Genomic DNA, 23,807 nt, shown 5'->3' with positions numbered 1-23,807 from the left:
CTGAAAAATCTTTCCCACGCATGCGATCTTTGATCCTGGGAACAGAAAAAAATCAGACGGGGCCAGGTCAGGGCTATACGGCGGATGAGTCATAAGTTTGACCTCCGTAGATTCTAAAAACTGAATTGTGTTGTTGCCCGTGTGTGCGGACGCGTTGTCATGATGAAGCAGGATCCCACGCAATCCAGTTCTTAGACGCCGTTCCCGAAGCTTCTGGAACGCTTTTGTTAGGCAAACAGTGGTGTACCACTGAGCAGTAGCAGTCCTTTGTTCTTCAAGTGGAACAGTTGCAACATGGCCATATTTGGAGAAGAAAGTAGCGACCACTTTCTTCCCCACACTTCGCGGTCGCTTCACTTTCGTGGGTGGATTTTCGTATGGAAAGATCCAAACTGTAGACTGGCGTTTATTTTCAGGGTCAAATTGATAGATCCAAGTCTCATCACCAGTAACAATGTCAGAGACGTATCGAGAATTGCCTCCATCAAATCTTGCAAGCATTTCTTCACACCATTCCACACGCATGCGCTTCTGCTGTTCAGTCAAAGTGTGAGACACCCAACGAAATGAAACCTTCCTGAGCCGAAGATGATCATGAAGAATTTTTGTTACTGCTGGCGATCCAATGTTCACTGTAGATTCAATGTCCTTGAAAGTTGTTCGAGGATTTTCTCGAATCATTTGTTCCACAGCGGCAATGTTTTCATCTGACACAGCTGTTGCCGGACGTCCAGCTCTCTCTCTTCATCTTTAAGCGATGTCCGGCCTCTATTGAATTCACCAAACTACCGAAAAATTGTAGCACGGGAAAGAGCAAGGTCCCCAAATGCCCCCTGCAAACGATCAAGGCTTTGTGTCTCGATCAAACCACTTTTCAAATCGTAAAGGATCATTGCCCGAAAATGTTCCCTTTCGAGCTCCATTCTAGACAGCCGAATACTGCTAACATCAACAAACAAGTGAAGGCGATACGGCCACGCCGATAAGCGAGGTGAGTTGAAACTTGCTTCGCTTCTTCGCTTTGGAAACCACTACCGAACGCAATTGTTGGAATTCAAATACTGTGCCACAACAATGCGTATCTCAAAACTTTCGTAATGACCCTCGTATGAACCTGCACAACTTCAGTGCAGTAGCACTTTTTTTTGGGGGGGGGAGGGAGTAAAGTAACACATTTCTTCCAAAATTTTGCAAATTTGTTGCTGCCATTTGACAGTAGCACCAATTAAATATGGGAGTCAATTATACCCATTTCCCTAGCCCAGGGTCTCTCAACCTGGGGTTCCGAAGATAAAGGGAAGAGATAAATAGTATAATTAGAATCTAATACCCGAAAATATTTTTAAATATTATTTTGAATTTTGTTCTGATAGGCGTATTTTTATTTTTATACATACCGTTAAGAACAACAAAAAATAGGTCTAATAAACATTTTCAACAGGTGCAGAATTGTTTAAAAATCAATTTAAATGATTACTAACCTATATTGACAAGTTGCTTTCAACAGTTTTGGGTTATACTGAAAACCTACATAACAATGTCCCAAATTCACAACAATATGGAGTAACTCAAAGTAGCGGCCTCTCGAAAATTAAAACACTAAATAACTTTTTAAACAACTATCCAAGTTTTTAGAAACTAACATTAGAAATCTCTATTTTTTTTTTATCATATGACTTAAAATTAGTGACTTATGAAGTTTTAAAATTTTCAAAGGGCCTTAATTTTGAAACAGTATGACAGATCGGATTCGATATTTGTAATATGAATGAACAGTCCAAATTTGGTTTAAATCCATTCGCTTTTAGAAAAGTTACTGTATCCAATATATACAAGAAATGGATTCTAGTATTATAGAAATAGATGGATCGTGAGATCTCCGCAATAGGCAAGAGCGCCGATCCTAGGAGGGCCGGGGGCCAGAGCCCCCCAAAGATCGTGGTGCCCCCTATTGTATTTATGAATATACAATATTTGACATAATTTGAGTGCAATTTGTCTTAAAATCTTCACATATATACCTTCTGCATCTGAATGCCCCCCCCCCCCAAGTTTACAAAGAAATCGACGCCCTTGGCAATAGGTATACTAAAAATCCTACCCAAGCTTATTACAAACCAGAAATTATAAGGGGGTGTGATAAAATGGGGTCGTAATAGGAATCAGATTGAGAATCCCTGCCCTAGCCTATAGCAATTGAAAAAAAAATACGAACAGAATTTTGAAAAATATATATATCTTTGCTGTTACTGCTCATTGAAGTCTCAATTTTATTCTCTCATGGTAGCTCCTAGATGTCTACTCAAACATACAAATAATATCCCAACTTTAGTCAGGATTCGCGGGTTTTAAAACTTGTTGTGTATCCCTTGTAACTTTGGCCTTTTCTAAATCCATACGTGTTTTGCACCATTCCAGTTAATACAATTACCGTCATCCCACTCCCTATATTTTATTTACGATGTCGTTAAGGAATTACCAAGACATTTGCTTAAAAATTTTGCTGAAAAGACGTCTGTGTAGAAAGTTATGGTTAATCGGAAATAGGATGTTTATCTTCATCTTCTTACCTTTCGTTGCTAGCTGTTTATATTTTCTCATATCAAATTTTCTGAAAGGAATTAAAATTAATTTATAATAAACCACCTTTTACATACATGTAAAATGTATTTTTGTATAACTAACATATAATGACACATTCTGGTATGGGAGTGGAGCGCTTCCGTGGCTAAGCGGTTAGCGTACGCGCCTTTGACGTGGGAGACCCGGGTTCGATTCCCGGTGGGAGCTCATGTGGTTCGGATTCCACGTTACTCAGTAGGTCCCGTCTCATATAGCCTCGGTGCTGAAAGAGATGTTAAAATCAACTCAACTCTGGTCTGGGAGCGCCAACGAAAATTTAGAGGGGTTGACCTCCTCTATTCTTCTTCCCCTCCTGGTTGCAGGCCTAGTGTATGTTTTTAAACCATTATTCACCATAATATAAAAGGAGCTGGAAAATTTAGTGAAAGTACGAGGACATATCTTCCTTTCTGGAAAACTGAGTTAAGGAGTATTGTCTGGAAAGATGAAAAGACACAAATAGTAAAGTATTTTCATTGTTGTGATTTCAATATACGACTAAACACATCACCTTGTAAAGTATAGTATCCATCGGCATAAGTAGGGTATTTTGTTAGGAGGACCATGGCCTTAATTTTGACAAATAAAAAAAAAAAAACTTTTCAGCGACCACACAGTATACCAGCAGTACTCTAGGGGGACCAACAGTATTCTAGGAGAGGTGTGAGACCCCTGGCCCCATCTAGTTACGCCTATAATGGTATCCTTTATTAAATCCAACTGAAGTTTTCCAAGGAGATCATGTCTTCTATTTTTCTTGAGAACTGTTTTCCTTCTTAGGAGCTTCTACCATCGTTATTTCCCTACCCCCACCCCACCCCCGAGCATGAAACTTATCAAATTGTGCTTCGTAGATACTGAATACTATCTAAATTGTCGTCTTTACTTTTCGCATATTGAGTGCACATTACATTTCAAATTGTGAGTCTAAATTTATTACTACTATTCGAAATAAGCGTGCTTTATACAGGGTCTTTTAGGTTCTCAAATGAGAAGATCCCCATAAGTTTTGACCCTTACTTTGTGCAAGTTGAAATTTAGCGTGTAGACTAATTACAGACGTGTAGAATCGAATAGCATCAAATTCGAACTGAAAAAAAAATGAAGAGGCCTACAACTCAAAACTAATCGAGTTTTCTTTCGTTGAAGTGTGCAAAGCATAAAAATCATAAGAAAATAGGATAAAAACAAGATTGTGATGTTCTGTGTTTCAATGAGCTCAAACATACCAAACAACAACAACAAATCTCAAATATACTGCATCGTAATATACTGAAGACTGAAGAACTTAAGTCTATACGAGGATTGAGAAATTGTGTTTATGTGTACGCATGCGTGATGACAATCTGTCAGCATGACCGACATTGCCTTTTTTCTTTTCTTTTTAAGATCAAAACAAAGATTCAAGGAAGCAATTTTATTTTGCTTGACAAACAAACAATAATTGCGGGAAAACTTTATATATACGACACGCAAATTCACAGTCAATTGAGAACGGAATAACACCTGCATGCAATTCATGGAAAAACGGTAGAAAATTGTGGGGTTAATGTGGTCATTTTTGCGGTATTTTAATCTTTGAGCTAACGTAACAATAACAAGAAGCACATGTCAATGATCGTAACAGAGGTCGTACTAGTAACTACAGCTAAATACTATGTATTGTGATGTTTAACTATTTAAATTAATATACCAGTTGTTGCTACCTTGATTTTTTTTTTTTTTTTTGTAATGCTTCTTTAAACTAACAATTTCTATTAGAAAATAATTATTAATCTTTAATAATGTAATAAAATAATGAAATGTATCTGTCTGTCATCAGTTTTTCGGACAAAAAGAAGTAAACTAGAGTCGCCAAACTTGGTAGAGCCGTTCTATTTCAAGTGTGCCCTCGGAAAATATGTGAAACATACTTCGGCCCCATCCACGCCGCTCTTTTACGGAGAGAACCTTCCATTTCGATTGGGGAAAGAAGAGAATTACTTGGTTATGTTGCCAATTTGTCATTCAGTTTTTTCGGTCTTGGCGAGAGAAGATCGTAGGCTACATAATTAGGATAGCTAACAAAACAGTGTGCAGCGAAGCCAGTCAATTTGGCAACGCTGTCCACAGCCAACTGTTGAAGAAATCTCGGGCAAAGCAATTTGTCCCTCCTCTTTCGACGGAGGTACAGGAAAACATACCTGTACATCGATAACAGCAGCAGCAGCAGCAGGAGCACATTTGAAATAGAAAGCCTCTACACACATAGCTCTTCACCAGGTGTAATACTGTACGAAGCCCTTTTTAATTTTAAGGTCAGGGAGCGTGCAAATGTATGCGAAAACATATGCACGTAGTTTTGTGAATTTTGATAACGCGTGCTTATATGCAACCCTCAGTGCGTTATGGTTGTGCAGGCTACATATCAGCAGAGGATAAGTACCGGGAAAATGAACAAAGAACTTATTTAGTCTTGTTTAATCGATATGCTGAATTTAGAGTCGGCAACGACGAGAGCTTACAGATGAAGGGTAAGGGTGAAATAGAAGGAATGTCACAAAACTGCATTTTCGAGAAAACTGCGATTTAATATTGAAAACCGCGTAAGAAGAATAGGTTAGTTACATCTTTTGCCCCTTTTTACATGGACATTTTTACATCTACGTATGCATAGCATATACAGTCAAATAGTACCAAAAGTCACCAACGGATAGGACAAAGTACCCGAAAAAGCACATACATGGACATTCCTTGTTTTTCCCCTTACCCTTCAGTTAGTAACAACAAAAAGTGACAGATGACTAGGATAAAAGTCTGCACCTAAAAATATAAAAGCTCTATTGAGGCAGTTCAGTACAAAAGTAAGGACTTTTCGACACGATTAAATAATTTGCCAGTTTACATCATGTGCTGTCCCGATTCCTTCGAAAACTCAAACAGAAACTAGTACTTTCTACATTAATATATATAAATGAGCTTATCGAAGGCTTTAAAAAAGTCAAATAGCATAAGATTTCACATTATGTATACAAAAAGGAACATGTATATGTATGGAAACAAAATATGTTAAAACTACAATTCGGTTTACACCCCCCCCCCCTTTCACTATCCTGTAAATTTAGTGAAAATATGTTTAAAAGAAGACAAAAAGAATAATATTGGATTGTTTAAATTATGATTATATAGTTTTGGCTGGAATGTATTAAGTATTTGTTCATGGCTCTATATTTTATAAATATGTTTTTGTTTATACCAGCTTTTAATTGAAATCATAGATTAAAGTACACATTCGTATTTACATTTTAGTAATGATTGGTTGGTAGGAGGTTATATATATGGAAAAATTTATATGCCGTTAGGCCTAACTAGTAAGCCTAACGCTATAAGTGAACGATACAGCTAAAGTGTACATTGCAGCACTCACCAAAAATAATCATAGTTGTAACAATAATTTCAGCTAAAATTTAATTAAGTCATGTAATTTCAATTTATTTATTACATTTCAGACTGAATATGGCGACACGATTAAATTTGGAGCAAAGAAGAAAAGTTGCAACCTGGATAAAGTCAATCACTTCAACTGCTAGCAACGATACCTAATTTTCTACCTGGATAGTCTATCACTTTAACCGTTAGCAACGTTACCTGATTTTCCACCTGGATAAGGTCTATCACTTCAACTGCTAGTAACGTTACCTGATTTGCAACCTGGATAAACGCAATTACTTTAACTGGTAGTAACATTCCTGATTTTTTACATGGATAAAGTTAATCACTTTAACTGCTAGCAACATTACCTGGTTTACAACCTGATAAACTCAACTACTTTAACTGCAAGCAACGTTACTTGATTTGTAACCTATATAAAGTCAATCACTTTAACTGCTAGCAACGTTGCCTGATTTGCAACCTGGATAAAGATGATCACCTAATTGCCAGCAATGTTACCTGACTTCTGGGAATATGGATCAAGAAAGGCGTGCATGCTATGAAACCTGTAGATAAGGGTGACCTTTAAGGAGCGTATATCACAAGTTATTATTAATAAGTGTGATATACTGTAGACATATACTTGCAAAAATGTATCAAAGAGATCTGGACTATAAGTGAATCGAGTGTATATTTCAATTTAGTAACACTGACCACAGTTTGAAGAACACATCATTTGCAGTTACTGCGATACTAAATATCCTGAGTATGTTAGGTAGATCATAGCAATTCTTATAATATAAGGTCACCTTATGTCCTCAGTTCTCGGGAACGGTTCCCGCATTCAGTATTGCTGATGTATCCATTTTATAGCTAAATCTAGCTATTTTAATCTGTTCATTAGCTACTAGAACTATCATTTAGCTGCTAGCTATATAATTTTTGTCAATCGTGCGTTCATAATTGCTAATTTTTAGCCACTTTTTTTTTTAATTTAACGTCCCACATTTATGCGCCAAGCGAACTATGATGATCATATGGATGATAATTGTGGAATAACGAGGTGGGAGGAAAAAGGAAAATCCCACACGCGCGATGTTTGTCCACCGCAAACCCTTTGACTGGATCTGGAATTGAACCAGGGACACCACACACCAGGGGCGGATCCAGGAAGGACTTCTGGAAGCGGTTGGTTGTAATACTGCTACTTAGAGCTACTTAGAGCTACTTTTAAGAGCTCCAAACTCTGGGATCGGTTTTATTTAAATATAAAATAAGAAAGTTTATCGCCCTCCCTGAATCCGCCCCTGTCACGCGCCAGAGGTGAGAGCTCTATCGTTAAACCCCCGTGGTCCCCGTAAAAGGAAATAAAACAGTGCTCATAAAGGAAGGATATATTTCTTTCGATAGTGTAAAATAAAGAAATGCCAGGTAATAGGACTGCAAGTATTGGATATGACTTAATACAGCGATCCTAATGCATAAAAACTTAGCCTCCTATAGAATGCAAACTTTATAACAGTGTTATTTCCAGTGGCGTTTATATTGGCATATCACAATGGACATCTTTCGTAATCACTTTCGCCTAAGCGTCACGCTCTCACGGCAAGTCAGAGTTCTCGTCTTCCCATAGTAAAGTTCAACGCGTAGTTAACTTCTGTATAATGACTTGTTTCGGCTTGGGCTGTATCTTTTTAGTGCTGTGCTATCAATATTATTATAGCCAGCATTACCATAAGAATTGCAAACGAAGGAAAAGAATTCAAGAGATTGTCTTCCCGGCGAGAGCTTATGTGGTTTGAATCCCACGTTGAGCTGCAGGTCCACGTCTCATATAGCCTCGCTGCTGAAAGGTATGCTCAACCCAAAATGAAAAGAAATCAAGAGATTGTCAATGACTTTTCGTAAATGAGGTAGCAAAACGTATTGTAAATATTTTAACTTCTGAATAATTGGTGAGAGTGTTACAGTTAAGAATATCAAGGGAAAACCAATACATTATGTTTTAAGTGAAAGCAAATGAAGCAAATGTATAGGTTGTCTTATTATTACATTCTTTGAGCTGTAAATTGAGCAATACTTTTCGGCAGGTTGAGCCATTTTTACTTAGATTATGCGCGTCATATAACCAATTTCTGAAGATAAAACATCTTAACACTGTCCGCCCGCATTTCATCTTTTATCCAGCAGCGTAATTTCAGGTTTTACTTGGGATGGGTGCAATTTTCTTTTTTTCCTAAATTACGCACCTGCTTTTATTTTTGAGGAAATTATATTTCGTAGATCTTCTAACATACTCTCGCAATTTCCTAGTTTACTCCTATAAAACCCCACCCAGTACCGCGGTTTTCCGGTTCATTTTAGGTGCAATATTAATAAGTGTAAAACCATTTCATACAGTAGACGTGAGAAAACGTATGACTTCAATTACTCGATCAGTGGAATAAGTTAAGAAAAAATAGATACAATTAAAGATCTAGGTGTGATATTTGAAAAAAAAAAACTTTTCGTATCATGTAGCAAATACAGTATCACCAAGGATGCATATAGAAACCTTGGGTTTCTTATCTGAACAACTAAAGAATTTACGAATGATAACACTTTAAAAGCGCTTTACTTTTCTTACGTAAGATCCGAACTTGAATATGTATCACTTATTTGGAGCAGTTCTGTGAAAACACGAAGTAAAAAAAAAAAAATCTATTTTATTTATTTGTCTATGTGATGAAAAGCTTAGGCACTGTATAATCTAGGTGTTCCAACCAGGGGCGGATCCAGGACCGACTTCTGGGGGGAGGCGGTGGATTGTCGTACTGCTACTTTTAAGGGCTCCAAACTTTGGAATGAGTTTTATTTATATATATAAAATAAGAAAGTTTCCTCTTCTGGGGGGTGCGATAGCTCCCCTGAATCCGCCCCTGGTTCCAACTCAAAGTTTAAACTGATTTAGCGAATGTGCATTGTTAAAATAATCAAGATTCGAGTAAAGAATTATATTTTTAAACCAGTTGAGAATACTCCAAGAGAATTGCCAGAACGAACTCAAAATGAATTGATTTTTCTTATTAACTTCTACAGGCTTTATACAAACTGTTCTTTGTACTTTATTATTATACTCATTAAACAATTCTTGTAATATATCTATCGATTTATAATTTACTTGAGTGCTAATTTTTTCCTACACGTTTTGTTTAAGAGTTCTGTGAAAACGTTCTATGATATGTTGTTTTATGAAGACACATGCTCAAAATGGAGAGCTTAAAATTGAAAAAATTCGCAAAATATAATCTTTCTATGACTTCCGGTTCCCGAGATATGGCTCCTTAAATCTCCTGAAATCCGAACTTTTTTTTTTATGGCCAATGTATGAGGAACGATGGCCAGTTGGCCAGCGGCTACCGGTTACTATTTGGTACCAAAATGTTCACCATCCTCTTAGGTATTGATCAACACCAATATGATCTTCTCTATGACTTATGAGTCCCGAGATATGGCTTAATCTCCTGAAATCGGAACATTTTTTGGCCAATATCTCGGGAATGGTCGAATGGAAGGCTCAAAATTTAATAAATTCGCAAATAACACACACACACTCACACGCACACATACACACACAGAAAGAGAGACATAGAGAATTTAGTAATGAACTTTTTAAAGTTCGCTGAAAATGGAGTGGACTACCAAAATAAATAATAATAAGTCTGATACTTTTAAATATAACATATTTTCTTTTCTGTCTTCTTATATTTAGTTCTGTTACTTTAGAACAGAGTAAGTTAAATTACATTCTTAAAATGTCGTTAGCTTAGTAACTGAAGAAAAATTATTCTGGTATTCCTAAAACGATATTCAACAAGTCTCAACACGCCGCCGCTGCTTTTGATTCTTTTTTTCTTTTCTTTTTCTTTCCTTTGTGGCTCCAGAAAAACGTGATAATACGTCCTGCATATTTGCACAAAATATGCAACACACAGAAACAAATACATAACGACCCGCCTACCTGCTTTGTATGTCCAGCCTATATATTGCTTATTGGTCTCCAATTGTATGTAGAAGTCATAAATCGTCCTGCAAAGACTTGCAATCACTGTCTGGTTTTAGTCGGTCTCTCTTTCCTCCACTCTTGAAAGCCCAAGCCAATGCAATCTCTTCGACGACCTTGACAGGCGAAAAACAGGGACCGAACTCAGGAAACAGGAGAAGAAAAAAACAAAGATGCAGCAGGACCCGAGAAAATACCATCTCACTAAAAACGCAGCGTTGCTAACACCATGCTAATTATAATCAGATTCGAATAGGATTATCATATTTCTGCTATTTCGAACCGGAACACTTCGGTGGATGTTTTTTTTTTTCTTTTACTCCTTCCATTGGTAGAAAGTAACCAGGACAAGAGTTAATTTTTATTTCATTCCTGTAGAACATATCAGTAAACATGGCCAAGAAAGTTACACGCGTCTTAAATCGAAAAATTATACCGTGAAGCATGTCCTTTTCCAATATTCGGCGTACTGTAGATTAAAATTACGTAGTTGTTAACGTAAAAGCATGTGGACTAATATTAACTTAACTACAGCATTTTAGAATACTTTACTGAGGATAGGGCATAAAAAATAAATAAAAGAGAGAGAGAGAGAGAGAAGATTATCTCAACTGAAATGAACACCGACAAGCCACTAAAACAGAAGATTTCAAACCAGAACTATCCCAGTCAAAACAGGACGTATGGTAACCCTAGATTAGAAGATCTTTCAAACCGGAACTGTCCAAGTCAAAACAGGAGGTATGGTAACCCCAGATTAGAAGATATCTTTCAAACCGGAACTGTCCCAGTCAAAACAGGACGTATGGTAACCCCAGATTAAATTTTGACCGCACTACACGACGGAGATGGAAAATTTTGAATCGGGATCGCGCTCATTTGTTTCAATGCAGTTCGAGTGTTCTCGGATTCGGGTTCGCTTATCTCCTATCGGGTTCTCTTGTAGTTGCGTTCGCTTATCTTAATAGGGCTCAGTTTCTCTTGCTATCACTTATCTCAATAGGGATCGGATTTTCTCGGGTTTGTGTTCACTTATCTTAATGGAGCTCGGGTTCTCTGCTGTAAAGGACCACATGAAAATGTCTCATGTTTGTGCACGGTGAGTGTCACGTTCGGTGAATGAAAAATAGATGATCCGTCACGTTCAATGTTATCAGGTCTTCCTTCACTTAGTTCAATTAGTGGAACAGTGTCTTCAATTCTTTTAGAGAATAATCACCAGTGACGAGTCCTGGATCAGATATTATGATCCCCAATCAAGCAACAGTCCAGCGTATGGAAACATGATCTCCTCCATTTGATAAAATTTGAGTTTATGGTTCTCAAAAAATATTTGTTGATTTTGTTTTCTGATATCTGTGGAGTAGCACTGTTGTATTGAGTTCAAGGTAATTAAATTGTGAATGGAGATTATTATGCTAAAATTTTGCAATTGCATTTCAAGGGAACAGTTCGAAAACGAAAGGAACTGACACTGTTTCATGAAAAATAGTTTCTCCTGCAGGACAACGCTGGGCCACATGTAGCACAGCAAGTCATGGAAGCTTTGGAGAAAAGTAATGTGTCGTAGTCTCTAGTCCATTCTGCATATAGATTAGACCTAGCACCCTGAGATTTCTGGTTTTTTTTCAACACTTTAGAATGAGTTACGCGAAAAGAAGTTTAGCATGGACCGGGAAGTGAAAGCTGACACATCTACTACATTACACCAACTCTTAGAAAACTGTATTCAACATAAGTTTTAGAAGCTAGTGCATCATAGGAAAAGGTGTATAGAGTATGAAGGATGCTATTTCTAAAAAGAGACCCATACTAACTCTACTACAGACTCGGACTCCGAATAGTGATCTCAGTCCAGAAACTTTTGGAACAGCCCTCATGTTATGTATCACTGTGATGCCATCTTGCTTTTACGGTAGAGAGACGTAACATAAATAGCAGGAAATTAAAAATTTTATAAATGTAAAAAGAACTTTTTAATACATTTCCAATAAAATAAAACTGCAAGACATTTAATTTTTCTTATTCATATATATATATATATATATATATATATATATATATATATATATATATATATATATATATATATATATATATATATATATAAGGTAGGAAATGTTAAATGCGGAGTAATACTCTCATTATTGATTTGAATTCTACCTAGGTATAAGAATTATTCGAATTGCATGTGAAAACAATAGTATTCTACCATGATCAGTGGCGTATTTACGATTTTGTTTCGGGAGGGGCTTTCCTAACTTTCGGGGGGGGGGGCTTTGCCTAGAAATGTAAAAATTCTGCAAGATATTTCATTTACTTTACTATAATAAGTAAGATTTCGGGGGGGGCTTAAGCCCGGAAGCCACCCCCTAAATACGCCACTGACCATGATAATTGAAGAAGTGAAAAAAAATTCTGTTAACGTAACAAATATTACAAGACGTTAATATCAACTGAAGAGGTTTAGCAACGCTGCAATCTCACAGAAGACTTCTCAGTCTACGAACAAGTGGTGCCACCTGCACACTCATACATCATTGTAATTACCACTATCCAACATGTTTAGGAAGGTTCTAATCCTCGCACAATCCAAAAACCTTCTCGTGTTACGTCACTGGAGCACGATCTTGCCCCCAGATCACCTTCCTCAAAATGTTTTTTACTGGCTAATGTCAGATAAATTATTGTTCTGAGCACTGAAACAACGAGCGAAATTGGACACAAAATGGTATATTTAGTGCTTACTTTTTTTAAATGTCGATGTGTCTATTAAAACGCAAAAAAAGCTTGCTACCTGTCAGAAAGAAATTGCAAATAACGTACGAGATTTGTCAGGATTTTCGTACATAGAATCATAATTAAAGACAGAAAAGGCCATATTTGTAAGTAACCTTTACGCAATTTAGTTTACCAAAACTATACATATATTTACCCTGCCGGTGTATTCCCGTTCATACGGGAGACAAAAAGTCTCAAGAACTACTTGACCATTCACCACCAAATTTGCTCAGAACGTAAAGAGTCAAAAGTTGAGAATTGTGTGAGATTCTAGAGCCGATATTCAAGCCAAAAGTGGTTGAAATTCAATCACTTCCGGTTTTAACGTTGATCGTTATATAGAGAAAAAGCCGTGACAGCGAGAAGCGGTCAATCAAGCGTCCCAAGATGGATGCTATAATCTGCAATGGAGAAAGAATCTCGACGTGGAGAATACCTAAACAATTTATTCCATAATATACAAGAAGGGGAAGTGAAGTCAAATATGGCACCATAGGTTCGAGGCTATTCAACCTAGGCGTTAAGTCGAGCCTATACGCTGTGTCCATTATAATCACTAGTTACTTGAGCTCGTCTTCAAATTGCCTACAACAGGTAGGAGACAGCGCAGCTAGCTTCAAATATTAGCCTGACTATAAACTATTTAGAACTTAGCGTGACTGACAGACTAAGACATAGATTAAGAATATCTAAATATTCGCCTAGCTGTTTATGGAACCCGCAATGTTAAATTCTGTGACGTTTGCATATTAGCATCACTCACAAACTGAGATATTTCTCTTTTAAAAATAGGATATTCGAAGGTTTTTTTTTTTTTTTTTGCGTAATTAATAATAGTGCTAGAATTATAGAATTACACTTGTTCACAGATAGATCAAAATTCTGACTATTTTCTAGATAAACAAACTGGCAAGATTTGTTGAGTATTTTTTTTTTCCTAAACACATCAGGTCCACGGGCTATAGTTTGGACATTCATATTCTCTGAAGTATTGCGTACGATGATCACCTGTAACAAAAAAAAAAAAAAAGTTACTACTTATTTCAAGCAACATATTCAACCTTTGCTTATTTCGTTAGCACCTCATACAGTGAAGAAGAGAAGTTTCATTTGTATAAATAGACTGCCTACGTGTTAGATGTATGTATGTATGTGAACGTATGAATATGAATTGGGTCAATTACTCCCTTGTGAAGTGTTACGAAGGCCATCAAAATAAGAGACTTTCTCTTCGGTTTCGCTAATTCCTTTCATTTTTCATAAGCACAGAAATTATTTTCCCACAACGTCCTGTCCTACTTAACAGGTATCTGACAACACTGATGCTGGGTGTCTTTTAGACGCGTTTGTTTGTTCTTATCGCTGTCTAACTGCCTACTTGTATTCTTGAGCGATTACAAAGACATTTTGTACAACACAATATGTGACACAAGACAAAAAAACAAAATAGATTTCAAAATTATGTGAATATAATTCAAATATAGTACCTATATACAGAAAAAAAAATTGGTAAAATGTTTTTCAAAAGATTTTTTTCAGTTAGCAAATAATTTTGACAAAATAGCATGAACTTACACACGTTTGGTTGTCAAAGCTTATGAAGTCTGTTTAATTTAGTGATATTGAGTACCTTTATACTATATTAATTTTATTTCAGTCCATCGATTGATATAGGGAATTATTTATCTGTTTCCTTTGAAATGTACTGGAATTATAAAATGATTCTAATCATTTCTTCTTTCAAGTAGAGTTAAATATCCCTTACTTTTTAAAACCAAACTTAAAACAATAATTTTAGGAAAACTAAAACTGGATGAAAAAATCGTGATCTTAGCTAATAATTATTTTTTGGATCAGGGGCCACAAAATTTTTGAGCGCCCCCCTAAATCGAGTGTTCATATTTTCTACAGAATGAGCACATCATACTGAGTTAACTGATAGTTTGGGTTCGGCTACACTATATTAGTTCTCCAGATATAAGCCGTACAAGAAAGTTTTTGTTGAAATATATTGCATCTATTGATCCAATTGGATCAGAGGCCACACAATTTTCAAAGGCCCATAAATCGAGTTTTCGAATTTTCTACGGAATAAGCACATTATACATCATCATAGGTTCGGCTACGCTATATGTAGTTCTCCAGATATAAATCCTACAAGAAAATTTGTGATTCAAGTATATTGAATCTTTTGATCCAAACAAGGAGAATCTCTGTATGTATGTATATATATATATTCGCAATTATATGGAGAACCATTAGGTTTTCACTAAAAGAATGAGCTATTACCAGGAATGGTTCCTGCGTATAAAATATTTGAAAACTCCAAGTAACTCATTAATTAAATATTTTAAAAAATCAAATAATCCCTTTAATACGCGATTTAAAAACTTTATCCTAAAATATGCGGCAACCATATAATCAACAAAGTAAATTGGGTTGCATATAACTAAGGGGTAACGAACTTCTTTGTATTCAGCTTTCTCCAAAAGTTTTAACACTGTTCGGTGATGGATGTTTTAGGACATTGGCGATGTCCTGGACTGTTTATACACTGATGTTGCTTGACTTTTGCCAAAATATAATCCACTTTTTTTCTATGATTAGTCGACCACTAGTAGGAGGATCTTGGACATCGAAAATAGAAAAATGAAGAAACTTAAAAGTTGTTCGGTTTGGCTTTTTTTAAAAAAAAAATAATAATAATAATAATAATAATACTCATGATTTTGAATTATTTTGTACTTTTGTTACTTTTTATTTAAGTCAATTGATTCTTTTTTTAAAAAAAAAGCTTGTATGTTTTTTTTTAAAAAGCTTGCATTATATTTTTATACTTATTACTTATTATTATTAAATCAGATTTATACTTATTATTAAATCAGATTATTAAAATATTAAAATTATATAGTACCAGAGTTTACTTTCCGCGAATTAACCCACATAGCACACAATGTTACCTGGACGTCCCATTTTGATCACAATCATTCCATACAGTTTCCGGGATTATTGGGACAATGAGTAGACATTCCATGGGCGTCCTGCATGGGACGTCCTAAAGGATTTCTACGTAGGATGTCTTACAGGACGTCCCGCATGGGACAGGAGATCGCACGAAAATCCCACGCTGGATATTCCTAGGACCACACTATCCCATGGTTTACCAGTGAACATCCCTTTGAGGTCCCGTTGAATATTCCGGAATATTAGCGGACATCTGGATATCTCGCAGAGGTGCTATAGATGTCCCGGGAGCAAATACGGATGATCTCGGGGTGTCCCGTTGTCCATTTCAGATCAGTCTTGGACGTCCCATGGATATCCGTATGAAAAAGGGCCATTTAAACAGATTTCAAGAAGAAATCAATAAAAATTAGACTAACTTTAGCTTCAAGGTACATTCGTGGGACGTAAAACTGTACATGTCAGTTCATTCAGGGGGAGAAAGGAATTCTCTCAATCAATTCAATCTTAATTGACTTAATTGACTTTCTTTCTTTCTTTTTTCTTTTTCTTTTCTTTTCTTTTTTTGCTTGATACTTAATTTGCTTTGATTTTACTTGAATCTCTACGTGACAGAAACACAAGACAGAGATTCCATATTTTCAAACAATTTTCCCCCTGGACGCATTTTTATTACATAAAGGGTGAAAGTAGCATTGCAAAAATACTGGTAACTCACGTTGAGTCTCAGTGCAGGGGAATTTCGTAGCTCCGGGGGAATGGAATTTTGTTCCCCGGACCATCTCCTGAAATCATTATTGTCCTTACCCGAGTTAATACTCGAACCCAGTAACCGCCATCCATAGCCGAACGTCGCAGACTGTTCAGAGAATATATATACATTTTTTTTTAATTATGTACGGTATAACGTCATACCTATTACAAAATCCCCGAAATTTGGATACTGTAGTTCCGCAAAGTTAAAAAAAAAGAAAAAGAAGAAATAAAATATGATAATGATTTTGAGTTTAGCATCCCTTTCAGCAGCGAAGTTATATGAGACGTGGACCTACAGTGAAAGAAGAAAATAGTGAAAAACTTTGCTATGCTTTTTAAATGGGCTAACTTTCAAGGTTGCTAGGGGTACCAGATCATCTTAACATGAGATCCGAACCATATGGAATCGAACCCTGCGCTCAACGCAAAAGGCGCATACGCTAACCTCTTGGCTACGAGGAAGTCCAAGAAAAGAAAAGAAAAGAAAGGAAAAGAAAAGAAAAGAAAAGAAAAGAAAAGAAAAGAAAAGAAAAGAAAAGAAAAGAAAAGAAAAGAAAAGAAAAGAAAAGAAAAGAAAAGAAAAGAAAAGAAAAGAAAAGAAAAGAATGAAATTTAAATTAACACTCGAGTATTTATTTTTGAGATTGTGTCCTATGATGATGCCCTTCAAGCTAAAGGAAACGATGAAAAATGAAGAACTACACATAGAATAAATAAATAGGTTTGGACCGATAGCTATAACTCCAGCACGTATGGTTGAACACGTCATTCCGATAAGAAATATTCCAAAAAACCCTGAAGGTTAAAAGCGAAAACACCAAAACAAAGAAATTTTCCATCTAAAAGGAACGTCATAGCAGAATATTAATTTCTCCCCCCGCGGATGACGTGGAGTTTCCCGTATTCCCATTCCCAGGTGCAGGGTTATTACTGCTTCCTTAATAATCAACTTCCGCGTGATTAAGACCCACACCTGACGATATAGTATATGTGAATTAAACATAACGGAACAACGTAGAAATAACTTTGGTTCTCTGCATCCATATATACAATACTGAATAATGAGAGGTTTCATTGTGACAGGCGCGTAGTGTCACCACAACAAAGTACGAATAACACTTTCTTAGATTGTTGATAAAAGAAATCGAAATTGGAATGCGGGTGGGTAGATATATATATTGTATGTATCATAAACATAGGAACACAGAGACATATACGTCAGCAAGGTTATTTTCTTATACATACATCTAACGTAGCAACAGTACATGTAAGTCTTAAATATTTGTGTCAGTTAACTATATCGTACCATATGTTACGCCTACATATATTCTATAAAGATTTATAAACCTATATAAAAAAAAAAAAAAGATTAAATAAGTACAATGCTCTTGATTTAAAAACAAAACTGCAATCTTAAAATGAAGATAATAAATGTTATCACCTGAATTCAATTGTTATTCTAATGCATAAATTTAACTGACAATTGTTCATTAATTTTTTGACATTCAAAAGAAATGCTGATTATAATCAGTATTCCCATACCTTTAAGCAAAAAGAATAAAAACAGAAACAATTCAATTGAATTTTGATTCTTGTCTTAAGGATCTAGTACTTAATAGTTACTTTGAATAAATGTTTTCCAAATACAGTCTTTTAGTTATTCTGAGAAGTAAAAAATGGTATCGCCTGCAACCCACACAACACATACTCTTCTCGTAACGTAACATGCATACGCGTTGATTTTACATTTTTAGTGGGTGCTTCGGTACTCTTATCTGTCTCTATGTATGTGTGTGTGTGTCTGTCAGCAACTTTTCCCATAGAAAGAAGTCACCTGAAGTCACCGGATTGGGGATCAAATGTTATACACGTTTCTTTTCTGGTTGTTTCTAAGAACGGCCTGTCTTCTATGCAACCAACTTTACCCCTTTGTTATGTAGGCTTACATAACATCAGAGGATAATTACTCGCGAAATGTCATGATTGTGGGTGGAAATATTCCTTTCAGGACATTCTCCTCCTGCTTTTCTTTAAAATCCAGGTTCTTAATTAAAACCCGGCAACGACTAGCGCTTACGTATAGCAGTAAATAAATCACAAAAGATCTATTTCTCTTGTTTTTTTTTTTTCTCTAAAAAAATCCAATCCATCTATAGTTCTCAGACTGGGGGATCCCCCTAATTCCATCAAGGAAAAAAAAAATAAAATCAAATCTTTGAGTTTTACATTCCACAGTTATGCCGGTTAGGCTAAAGGAGATGGTGATAATGAGAAATGCATGAAATGATGGAATAAAGAAAGTGGGAGGAAACGGGAGAACGCCGAGAAAACCCACGAGCACGGTGTTTGTCCACCACAAGGTCCACACGGCACGAGCTAGGATCGAACCAGGGACTCCAAACACCGGAAGTGAACGCTCTATCACTGAGCCACCGCGCCCCTTTCCATCAAGAAGACATAGGTTGCTGAAATAAAACGAAATTGTCAAATTATTCATTGTAATTATCACTTTTTTTTTTTTTTTGCTAAAACTCACATTAGATGACCTATTTTTCCTATTGACGACATGAAAGTGTTATTTGAAAATTAATTCAAACAAAAAGAATCAATGGTTGCTGAGCACCCATTAAAATTTCTGGGTGTGCGCCTGCTGATACCAAGTATTCTGGCTAAAGATAATCAACGTGTGGGAGACAGTGCAGAGGTTTTCATTTCTGAGGGGAACGGGCCCTCTGTCCCAAGTTTTATAGGCCTATATATAATCGTATACTAAAAATAAATTTAGGTACAACATTAAGATCATAATATTTCTTCTTCCCATGCGTATGACCACCTGACCACCTACCTGCTTTGCATTGGTCACCACTGGTTTTCATAATATAAGCCGCCAGGAAACTTGCGAGCAAAAATTTTATCAGCTGGCAAAAGAAGAAGAGGAAGTAGCCCATGCTAAACTGTGAAATGAAGGTCACAGTATATTCGACCTCCGTTAAAAGTGACATACTGGCACACCGGACGTTAGTCGTTTGTGCGAATAATTCTCCTCTCCTCTCCTCTCTCTCAATTAGGGCATAGCGTTCACATACACCAGTTACATACAGCACAGCACAGCTGACAGTTACTAGATAAGTCCTACGGTTTCTCTACTGTTATAGAAAATACTTTTTCAAATCTCTCTTTAAGTGCGTTTGAGAACTTTTTTTTTTTTTTGTTATGACTCTTTGCTTCCCTTTCTTTTTTTCTTCTTTTTTAATTTAGTGAATGCCGGTAATTTAGAGAATAAAAAATATTAAAGATACGGAAAGTGAACTAGGTAGTATCTATAAAATAACATTAAAAAACAAAACAACTAATAACTGCTTCCAGTTCTTTCCCTATGGACCAGAAATTTGGATGGCCAGTTTGTGACGACATGATTGTTTGGCACCCATATTTAGGCACTATACGAGGGCCATCTATCAAATAGAATTGCAAAGAATTAAAAATATACTTCGTCAATTATATATTTAACCTGTCATTTTCGGATCATTTAAACTACCTACTTTGAAGAACTGTAGTCAGTGGTATTATTCTATTTTTTAAATAACCGGTTATATCTATCTATCTACATACACACACATATGTACCTTATATATATATATGCAAGATGGCCCAAAAGTAGGTATACAGTACCGTACTGCATTTTATATCATTTATCATTTCTTATCGTTAACCATCAGGTAGACTTAGTTGCTTTATTATTTGTTCTTAATGTATTTTTACTAACATCTTAAGCTCGAAGAGCCGAAACAAATAAACCCATAAACTAGAATGTTATACTTGATGAATGCAGGGATATATACCTACTTTTGGGCCACACTGTATTTAATATATATATATATATATATATATATATATATATATATATATATATATATATATATATATATATATATATATATATATATCATGGAAGCCCGAAGAGAATTTTCTATATGGGGCTCGTTCCTATATTACGTTTGGTATTTTTTATTTTTATTAAGAAAATCGTAAGAAATTTAATACACTTTCTTGTGCAGAGGGGGGCTCAGGCCCCACCCTACCCTTCCCTTCGGGCGCCCATGATTATATATATATAAGGCAGACAAAAGCAAAATTTTTACTGGGTACTACAAGTGACAAGTTGCGCCCTACACAGCATCCTAGTACAAGATGTTGTGACGAAATTAGGTAATACTGCGAATATCTTGGAAACGAATTATCTAAGATAGATGGTTGTCAAAAAGTATTTGAAAAACCTTAATCCAGCAATGGATCGACAATTGTTGATAATAGTATGTATGCGTTTCAATTTAAATAACCCTCACCATTACACTCATGTGATTTCAGTTTTCATTCTTGATATCTGAGCATTTGGGATTAAGAAATAAACACTCAGCTTGTTCTGCGAGATCACATGTTTAATCCTGTAGCTATAACAATTTCTAAAAGTTAAATTAAAAGTTAAATATAGTTAAATTAAAATTTACTATTCTGGGTATAACTCAGTAAAATTTACTATGTCAGGCAGGGTCGTACGCAGGGGGTGGGTCCTGGAGGTCCGGATCACCAGCCAAATCCAGACTTTTTTTTTTTTTTTTTTTTTTGTAAATTTAGTCTAATGTTAGGGGCAATTTTACAATTTTTAATATAATTTAAGCTGAAATTGTGTTTGGACCCTACCGAAAAGCTTTGAACTCCTCCCGAAATAAATTCCTGCGTATGTCCCTGATGTCAGGGTATAATAAACGGTTCTGCGAATTACAAATACTTTAACAACCGGTTCTAGTGAACTGGTGCGAACTGGCTGAATAGTACCACTGGCTGAAGTGGATGAGATTGAAGGTACAACGTAGATGTAACATACAGTAACACTTTATTTAAGATATTAATAAGTAAAAAGAAAGAAAAACTACCTAATGTAGCGTTTTCAATATTAGCGCGAATCTCATGAACAAAACACCAGAACTAACGAAACGTCACTAGTTTCTCTGCCAAGGCACAAAGTGTGTACTGTGTCAAATTCATTCACTTGCACAGGCCTGAAATTGTAAAACGACCTTCCGGAAGATACCCGAAAGTCATCTTCGATAGTCATGTCTAAAAATCAACTCAAAAATTACTTCTTTCAGACGTATGAACAGAATAAAGAGAATTTATCAACGTTTAAAGATAATGCAAATCGTTACACATTATACTCCATATTGCTAATAAAACTCCAACTGATCAAAGCAGTATATATATTTTAAGATTATATATTTGTGTTACAGTTTCGGCTATGTAACATAGCCTTCTTCAGACAGATTATCTTTTTCCGAGAATCGAGACGAGACGAGAAAAAATTCTTCGAGAACCGAGACGAAACTTTATTTCTCATCTCGTCTCGTGAGAAGAACTATCCCAAGATAATGATGTGATATTACTGACTTCGTCTTGAAATTTTATCAAGTGTCTGTTGCTTTTCCAAATCAATTTGTAATATATACTTATGTAATATTATTACCTTAAACTGGGTCATTAAATATTTCAATCATATTTAACAAAATTTTAAAAAATAAAATTTGCCCAAAACAAATCTTCTTCAGGACGACGATGCACAAGCTTCTACCATTGAAAGGCGAAAAAGTTGGAATTTAGATTCGTCAGTCCAGAGTAACCTTTTCCATTTATTTTATTGTATTTGTTCTAGAAATATATTTTTGTAGTGTTTCCTGGTTGAAGGAATGGTATCTTTACTGAACAGTTGGTTGGTAGTGATAGATATTTTGACTCTTATCATGGAGACGATTCCTTTTGGCCCATTCCCAACAAGGATTCATTCATTCTGATCCAATTCTTTGGTTTCTCAATGTTAAATGATCCTGAGTTCCTTAGTTTTTCTCAATTTGATTCCTCCAAACGAGGATTTGTTCCTCTCTGAATCGAATTTTTTGATTCCGGTAAGTTCTCCAAATGTGATTCCTTCTTTCGTCGAAAGAAGTCAAATTATTTTTATAACTTATTACATTAGTAACTAGCATTTTCTGATATAATTTGATAATAAATTTGCAGAGTACTTTTGATACTGATACTATGTGCATAATCGGGAAATGCATCTTTATGGTAAATTTCATGAGAAAAGAAGTATAAATACAAAAATTAAGAGAGAGTAAAATAAAATGTTGCTAAATGCACAATAATGTTTTATTTTGGTTTTATTGTTCTTATTTCATGCTCTTTTGACATGAAATTTGCCACATACATATCTTTGCCGATTATACACATACTAACATTATAAGAAATACCGGGCGAATTCGTTATCAAATAATATTCCTAGAACAACATATTTATAGACATGCGATAATAATTTTGGACATGAGTGTATATCATTGAGCTAGGGCTCCTGTTGGCAATTTCCTGTTGAAACAAGATGTTTGGACTTGTACATAAGAGTATGTCAGGCAAATTCTTCAAAGGATTAATTTTGAAGATAGTATTGTGGAAGATATTGAACTATTACGTAGATCCCACAAAAGTGCAGATATCTAACTATATATACTGTACATGAATAATTCCAACAGATTGATCTGAATGGTAATTATTACCAAATAGAAACATTCCACTTGGTAACAACACATGACTTTTGGAACAATGTTGGAACCAAAAATTACGAGAGCCCTAGACCAATATTTCCTCGTTTATCTAAAATTATTTGGTGCATTTTAAGCATTTCTCATTCAAGTGCAGCGGTGAAGCTTATTTTCTTCAGCCAGCTTGCTGAAAACTAAAATATGGAAAAATAACTACATATAACAAGAGAGTGTTTTCCAATTGCAATTGTTACTCGTTTCCAGCTTGAAGTTCAATGAGAAAACTATCCAAAAATCTTAATTAGTCACTAACAATAACAATGTGTGGTTTTTAGTTTACAATAAAATATACAAGCTAGTTCAGTGAATTTAAACATTATTATGAGAGCTTCTCTAATTAAATAGCTCATAAGTTACATTCATAGGCCCATAGATTGGTTGTTGAACAATGTTTTACTAAGCGGCGTGACAAACATCTTGGCATTTGAAGGTGGCGCTCCAAGTTCCCTTTAAATACTGCTAGCAAATGCGAGGCCAGCGGTATTGCCACGTTTATTTTGTACACATCCCACGTCTATTCCCTGTCACCTGATCGCGCTGTAGTTTGTCTGCTTAGCCGTGTACACACCTCTTTACCACTTGGC

The sequence above is a fragment of the Thermobia domestica genome, chromosome 7 (genome assembly GCF_964235325.1).
Source record: "Thermobia domestica chromosome 7, izTheDome1.hap1.1, whole genome shotgun sequence".
NCBI classification, from domain to species: domain Eukaryota; kingdom Metazoa; phylum Arthropoda; class Insecta; order Zygentoma; family Lepismatidae; genus Thermobia; species Thermobia domestica.
Note: the sequence above shows the minus strand (reverse complement) of the source record.